This window comes from Azolla caroliniana, unplaced genomic scaffold (assembly GCF_043228905.1).
Source record: "Azolla caroliniana isolate FFs.n. ecotype wild unplaced genomic scaffold, voAzoCaro1.0.p SCAF_5, whole genome shotgun sequence".
Taxonomy (NCBI): domain Eukaryota; kingdom Viridiplantae; phylum Streptophyta; class Polypodiopsida; order Salviniales; family Salviniaceae; genus Azolla; species Azolla caroliniana.
The window spans coordinates 5694821-5703589 of record NW_028230440.1 but is presented as its reverse complement, the minus strand read 5'-3'; positions in this window follow the sequence as shown (position 1 = coordinate 5703589).

Here is an 8769-nt window from a genome sequence, read left to right as displayed (position 1 = left end):
AATAAATTGGAGTGACCCATTCTTCTTCGGAACCGTAAACCATCGATTTGAGTACAGAGCGTTTGATAGCTCTAGAATCCCCATCGCCACCTTCTCCTTGAGCAAGTCGATGACTTTCAGAATATGTGTCCGTGGCACTGGAATCGGCTTCAGGTTCCACGACACATGGTCAATCGTGAAGATCACCATCGGCTCCACTATCTTCGGATCAACGCACCCTATCTCCTTCGATGTGAATGCAAATGCTTTCCCATGTTGTTCCAACATCCCTCGGAATCGTTCTTCTTCATTTTGTAAAAGGAAACCACCTCCACCGATCCAAAGTTTCTTCCAGGTCTCATCCATGAAGGCATGTCCGATATCCATGGACTTCTGAAGTGTCGGATCCCCCGAGACTTCTTTCCTCTTTTGTTTGCTATCGGCGGGTAACGGTCCCGCGACCAGTTTCACTTTCTTCTCCACGGTCTTGTATTTCGTGCTTACCATTGCTACTTCTTTGCGGAGCGCATCCGGCCCCATTTTCACAATGATCTCGTACATCTCGACCGATTCCACCGGAATTACCCGGTCCTTGGCTTGTATCTTCCGCAAGCTCTTCAAGCCGTTGTAGCGTGCTCCCATAGAACACTTCTTCGATTATTCCCACGATTTCTTCGTCTTCTTTTATTATTGATGCCGACTGTAACTTATCCTCCACTTTTCGGTATTCTTTCTTCTTTCCTCCGGTTACAGCTGTGTACGTAGATGCCCCATCTGGACCGATTCGTACTTGTTTTGCTCTGAGAGTTTTCTTCCTGTGTGGGGTATCAGGGCTTCTCGGACTATCACTTCCCCACTCCGCAATAGTCCGCTCTAAAAATCCATCCTTGTTTGGGACAAGAGCTCTCTCTTGTTCCTTTCATGATTTGCCGGCACCGTTAGGAATTGGACGGATTTCCCTCCGTTTTGGCTCCGAATTCATGCAAAAGCCGCATCGCTATCGAGCACCTTCGTCTCCATCCGTGAAGCCGTGATAAAGGGTTGCTCGAGGATCACAAAATGTGAGACCTCGTCTTGTACGAAGAAATTTTGGTCGATCTTGACATCCCCGATCATCCGGACAAGCCGCAAATAGATCTTCCGTTGCTTTAGTGGCCGCCCGGATCTTCCATCCACGATTGGTGTTAATAGGCCACTTCCCCTTCTGATAGAACTCCTTAGACATCAAATTGATCTCTGATCCGTGATCAATCAATGCTAGCACGAGCTCTTTGATGTCGCCGATTCAGATAGAGTTTCGGTAGTTGCACGCGCCCAATGTGGCTTTGTATAGTGGGAATTCGGAATCTCGTCCTCCACTTCGGTGTCGTTCATCAGAACGGTATTTGCATTCACCATCGGCGCATTTTCCTCCGTAGTTTGTCTTTTTCTTTTCACGAGATCTACAAGAAGATCATGGAACTCCTTCTTTGCTATTCCGAGTAATTCCCGAAGCGAAAATTCTACCTGGATATCGAGGATTCTCTCTTTGAACACCTTTTTCAAGTCCGTTTATTGTTCGATGTCTAAGGCGAGTTTGAATGCCGGAATCGTCTTTTCTTTTCCCTTCCCTCCGGAGTTCCAACTTTTCGGTGTCTTTGATGGTTCGGCCGCATCATCCGTGCGCCGTCGTTTTTCATCCACATACACTTCATGCAATTGACATAGCGCATGTACGCTACGCTTATCTACGGGGCACTCCCATCCCGTAGCTTCCCAAATACATTCCGCGGCACTTCGGATTTCATCATGGTCGGCTTTCTTCGAAATTTCTAACACTTCCGGCCAAAAAGACGCCTTTGCTACAGATGACTCCCCCACACGTATTCCCGCGGTTGTCGCATAATTGTCTTTCGCCGCGATCTCCTTGTCTAGGACCTTCTTCATGCCGCCTTTCCGGAAGTTCGGTCGGAGTGGCTTCCGAGAATCCATCGAATGAATCTGATTTCCCTCATAGTAGATAAGATCCCATCGTAGTGCCTCCTTGTGCTCGTCACAATCTCTTTGATCATGTTCGGTGCTATCGCACCGTATGCATCAACGGACCATGTAATTGGAACTTGCGGGATAGTCTTCCGTCTTCTTCACCATCGCAATTTTCAGATTCTCCATCTCCTTCAACAATTGCTCCACCGTGGTTGCGTCGATTCCCTTCTCGGTCGTAGTCTCCCGAGCCCGCGGTTGATGGTCTTCCGATCCGAATCTCGATTTCGGAATTGGTTCCGAAACCCTCTTTTCTTAGTTGGCAAGCCATTGCCCCCTCTTTGTGTATCACGCGACGATATCCCGCACGCTTTCCCATGTTTCAGTGAGGCCACTCTCGGTAGTCGTGTCCTCTAGAAGCACTCCAAAATCCTTCCGGTCACGGACGTCTACGGCTCGTAAGAACATGATAACTTTGTCTGGTGTGAGGATAGCTTGATCTCTCGCAGACAACTTCCCGAACCAACTTTCGAATGCCGAAAACACATCGAGGACCTTCATCCCCTTGTTTGGCGTTTCCACCCAATCCTCAAATCCTCTCCGCATTGCCTTGGAGGAGTCCTCGATAGTGAACGTGGTCTTTAGCGCCTCTTCAAATGCTTCCCACGTCGGATTTTGTTGTCGTAGCCCGTGGATACTTGCTTGAAGCCCATCAGTAGCTACCCGGTTGAAGGATGTCACTTGCAGTCCTTTCGAAATCCCGCATCGTATCATTTCCGCCTTGTAGTCCCGAAGATAGTGTGATACGTCCTTCCCATTGAATTGCCCGATCCGTTGCACGAGCTGCTCTACTGCCGCCGCTATCTATGACATCGCACGTTGTTCTTGAAGCATCTGCTCGAACATCATCATCATGTTGTTAGCCTCCGGTTGATTTTCCATCTCCTTGCCACTCGTTTTCACGTCGGGTTCACCACTTGTGTCATGCCTTTTGGCTCCGGATCGTTTGCGTGAGTCGGGTGGGAACAACTGAGGTTTTGGACTAGGAGAAAAGAAAATTCTAAGGCAATGACGAATATGAAATATATTGTAAGAAAGAAAGATATGAAAAACTCGTGAATCCCACGAGTATGGTGTATTAGGGACTACTCAAATTAAGAGAGAAAAATAGTTAGCAAATTCGTGAATCCCACGATTATATTATATTAATCAACCCTTGTAAAATAATCAATAACCCCCCATACATCTTTCTCTCCTCCTTATATAAGGATGGAAGAGGCTAAGCATAGCTTCATGCTTTTTCTAAAGTGTTCATGCACACTAAATGTGCATGAGTTGCCTTTTTACAGTATGCTTTTATTTCCTAAATATAGTGCTCATGCTCGCTAGATGTGCACGAGTCATTTTTTATTGGTGTACATTTTTCTTATAAATAAAGTATTCGCGCATTCTAAAAAAATGCATGACTTACCTTTTAATAAAGGTAAATAAAGGTCTTATACGTATTAAATCTATATTTCAAACACTCAGGATAAGTTAGTACAATGGTAAGGTTGGGGTTTATTTACGTGGAGGTATAGGGTTTGAATCTTGCCTTATGCATGTAATAAACATTTTTAATATTTTATTTTATTTATTATACGTACTTTAAATCGGATATAGTATTTTACATATTTCACGTAGTGTGTGATTCACACTACGACACCAGTTGTAATTGTTTTTTTTGGGTGTTATAATCGAATTGTTCTGTTTTCTCTCTCTCTCTCTCTTTCATTGTGTTAAGCAAAAACGCACTCTCCTTCTCTCTCACGCTCCTTGGTTCAGGGCCCTGCGGTCCCGTCTCTTTTCACCCGCGAAAGCGTAGTAACACGACACAGTTGGTATCCCAATTCCGGTGAGGACCGCACATGGTCGCTCACGTCCGTTGGTGTCCTAGTTCATGGTGAGGACCACACATGGTCGCTTACGCTTGATCGTGTCCATGTCTCCCGTGAGGACCACACATGGTCACTCACACATGTTGGTTTTCGTGTCTTCGGTGAGGACCGCACATGGTTGCTCATGTCCGTTGGTGTTCGTGTCTCCGGTGAGGACCGCACAAGGTCACTCACGCCCGGTCGTGTCCCAGTTCCCGATGAGGACCGCACATGGTTGCTCATGTCCGTTGTTGTTCGTGTCTCCGGTGAGGACCGCACATGGTCAGCCACTCCTCAACCTACTTTGGTTTTCTCTTTAAGCTCTTCCCTACACCACGCTTCCGAAAAGGCGGTTGTAAAGGGGAGGATAATGTCACGGACATGACGACAATCATGTCAAGATTTGAACTCTTTACCTTTTGTATATAGTAAAGTGTTATGTTCTAACCAACACATCCAAATACATAGTCATGTTATGTATATTTTAATATATTATTACTAGATTATCTATTTCAAGTTGTAGGAGTTTTTAGAAAGTTCTAGAACTAGAACGTTCTAGAAGGTTCTAGAATATTCTCCCAAATATTCTTGAGAACATTCTAATGCATATACTTCAACTCGCAGTATATTTATACTTGTAACCTCCTTGCATCAATCTAGTACTTGCATCAATCTAGTATTCTTCTTTAGCACCATCTTCTCTCCTTGATTTACATCTTTATCTTTATGCTCTTGTATTGTTCCTAGCGTCTTAAGTTCCTCATCTCGTTGCTCCCAACTTCCCGAGTTTCTAGCCTCATCACGTCTAGTTCCACGTTCGTAACCTTATCAATTATAGCCTCACCATCTGTGCTTTGTCGTAGTCTAGGGTTGGTGTTACGGGCATGACCATATAATATCCCGTGGTGAGAATTTACCGTAGTATTCTATACATGTGGATAAGTGTGAGGGTTAAACGAGAGTGTAAAGAAGGGGAGGATTATTTTTAATCCTCGGGATTGAGACAACCCATTAGGCCAACTGTGAACTTGGCTGGGGGCCTTGGGTATCGCTATAAATAAGAGGCCTAGCTACCCTCATTTCATCATCTTGTTGACTACGTCGAGACTCTGTCTTGTGGTGGGTCAACTCTTGTAGCGAGTGCGCCAGCACCAAGTACGACTCGACGCCACGATGGTGGTATGGGATGCCGATCGAGGCTCGAGTTCGTCTTGATCCCTTTGTTGAGGGGTGGTTGGGTGGATCGGCACCCTTCTTTCTCTCTCTCTCCTTTTTATCTATTCATCTATATTCTATCCTTATCTAATGCTTACATTAGTCTATGTCTCTAAAAGTTGGTATCCGAGCTCATTTTCTAATGTTTCTTTTGTTGTGTTTTGTGTTCTTGATTGATGGTGATCGATCGATGTGCGGTCGACCTTGATCCAGACAACGATCAAGAAAAGAACTTCGGTAATCTTTCTTGTTTTTCCTATTCTTTGTTCTCCCAAGTTAATCATGTGTATGGTTAATATGTAATTTTTTTTTATAGATTCAATGATGTTGTAGTGGTAATTAATTGGTTATATAAAACGTTTACATATGTGCATGAGGTCAATACCTCACTTGACGTATATTGAATATGTGATGAGTGGCGTATGCGCACGAGGTTAATACCTCAATTGCGTATTACGTTCACAAACATATGTTACGTTTGCGTATGAGGTCAATACCTCGATTCGTTGTAAATGATATGCGTTTGGTCTCGTATGCGTAAGAGGTCAATGCCTCAATTGCGTATTACGATTAACCCTTATTTTTGGATGTCTCGTGTGCGTAGAGGTATATGCCTCGATTACGTCATTTTTGGCTATTAAATATAACGATTTCTTTAATATAGGCATATGTGGTCACGTGTATACGTAGTTGATTGTATATATGTGATAATATACATATGTGTATATAAGTTATTACGTGATTTTAAATCGAATGTTTTCCTTTTCGGGGAAAGGATCTTGGTGGCGTCCTCACATTTTTGTGAGAATCGCGTTGTCACCATCCCTTTTTTCAACAATTTTTTATTGTTGAAATCCCCATTGGTGACTTCGATATTTCGTTACGTAAAGAAACGCCAATAGCCAAAATGATGTTGAGTACGTAGGGTTTGACCCACTTCATGCGAGGTCGCTCGTATGACACACGTATCCAACATCCCTCCCTCATTACATGGATACGATGCCACCATGAGATCATTCTTACGAGAGGCATTCGTAATGACGTGACCATGTGATGGGCCACGTGGGCCTACTACGAAAACAGGGCTCATTTGGCTTGACCATTAGGTTGCACTTTGGCATATGCCATCATAATTACGAGACTTGAGGTTAGGTAACGTACCAACATAGTTGTAGTAAATGAGGGCGAAATAAGGACTCTTGACATATATGTTTCTTTTAAAAAAACATATATGGACAAATGCCTCGCATATCTCTTATATGCATGAAACATTAAACATTCAACCTACTTGGTTAGTTCAACTTTTTAAAACATTTGTTCTCGGGGTCTCGAGTTCAAATATGACCAACACCATACAACATTGTTGATACATATGACTATAACACATGTTTAGACTTGAGGTGTAAGTGCACTTCGGGGTCCTCGTAATAGGACTTAAAGAGCCGAAACCACATATGTGGGCACCGAAACATAGTTTATTGTTAACATTTTTTTCGTGTATAAACTATTCATGACGCGAACATACATGGTTGAGCCTCGGGGAGCGGCCATATAAAATCGATATAGAGATCAGGTAAAGACATTCATTTGTCACCCCCATGGTTTTTAAAACACCTTTGTGTTACCACAGTAACTTGATCTTGAACCTCATCTCATACGTCTAGAGGGGTATTGACGCGAGATCATGATATCGATTAATGTTTGCCCATGATATGTTTACATCACGATATGATGTTATGACTATCTCTCCGACCTTATCCTATTTCTTTTCCAGAAATAATCATTTAATGGCTCAAAATAACGACCCGATGTCATCCGCTCAAGCGGAAGGAACTCAAGGGAATCCTCCTGGACAAATGTCCATTGAGATGTATTTTTCGCAAATAACCCAATACCTTAGTTTCAACGCTCAATACATGACCGAACTTCGGCAATCTCAAAGTGCTCTCGGGGCACGTGTCATTAGTCTACAACGTGAGACTAATAGACCTGATGAGCGATAGGGTGAACCATCGTTTGTTGTTAAGCCATTTACGGGAGACAAAAAGGAAAGAACCGAAGAAGCAATTTGCATGTGGCTGGGCCGATGGGAGTCTCATTTTGAGCTTTATCCCATGCCAGATAGTACAAAGATTGCATATGTCGGCCGAGAACTAGGGGGTAAGGCCGCTGCCTGGTGGCGTGGGCTCCGTACTTTGGGGAAATTGCCCGATACCTGGATAGATTTTGTCACAGTTTTCAAGGGCCAATTTCTCCAACCTCCCTCTCGAACCGAGGCAGCACAAGCTTTAATGAACCTCTCTAGTTGGAAATTTTCCTTGCTAGAAGACTATGTCCACCATGCTAGAACCCAAATCCAAAAATCGGGTCTAGAAGGGGACAACTGGTTAATAGCTTGTTTTGTCAATGGCATCCCCAATTCGGACTATCACTGGATAGTGCATGATAAGGATCCAAAATTCTTCGAAGAGGCCGTTGAAATAGTTCTTCGCTATCAATGCACTTCGAAGAAGGACCACAACAAACCCAACGAAGTGCCCGGGACTAAGCAGTCGCAATTCGTTGGGAAACGCAAGACACCCAACGAATTCATGGATCGCGATTGTAAGTGACAACATCCTTTTTGCGTATTCTACAAAAAGAAGGGTCATACAAAAGATCAATGTCGAAAGCTCCAACGGAAAGAGCACAACAACAAAGCTAAAGCTGCAGACCATAAAGGTCAGATTCCTAATGTCCTTCAGGTCTATACACATCATTTAAGTAATTGTCAATGTTCTTTCCCTCACTATGTATTGGGTCCCAATGATTTACTACGTGCCAAACGGGTATATCAATGGATCTCCCGTACAATTTTTGTTTGATTCGGGAAGCTCACACAACTTTGTGAATGATCGTTTGGTTCAGATATGGGGAATCCAACCCTCCATAAGTGATCACATCTACACGGTGCACTTGGCTGATGGAAGAGTACAATACATCAACGGGAAGATTCATTCATTAGGAATTTCTATTGATACTTATATAGAGGAAGTAGACTTCCATGTAATGAATCTTTGTACCACCGATGTAATACTAGGTTATCCCTGGTTTATAATAAAAACTCTTCTTTATCTATTGATTGGGTTCATCATTCAATTACATTTGTACTGAACGATTGTACTCATTTTATTCAATGTGTAAATAAACAATCCCTCTCGATTGTTTCCTCGTGTCCATCAGTATCTGAGTTGTCTTGTTCTACTCTATTTTATTGTGTACTTGATCCAGACATTCACGTTTGCAATATCGATAATGTCTCGGTTCAATTAACATATTTTGAACAACAACAACTTGATGAAATCTTAAATGATTTTCGTGATGTTTTTCCGAGTGAACTACCAGATGGTTTACCTCCTAAACGTAATATAGACCATCGTATATATATTGTACTTGGCATTGCACCAATAAGTATACCTCCTTATTGCTTAAGTCGATCCGAAGAGGATGAGGTATCTAAGCAACTCAAGGACTATTTACGAATGGGTTATATACGTTATAGTAAATCTCCATGGGGTGCACCAGTTCTCTTGGTTAAAAAGAAAGAGGGCACATGGCATATGTGTATTAATTACCAACGCTTGAATAAAGTGATGATCAAGAATTCGTATCCATTGCCCCGGGCTGACGATCTAATTGAACGTCTCCAGGGAGCTCG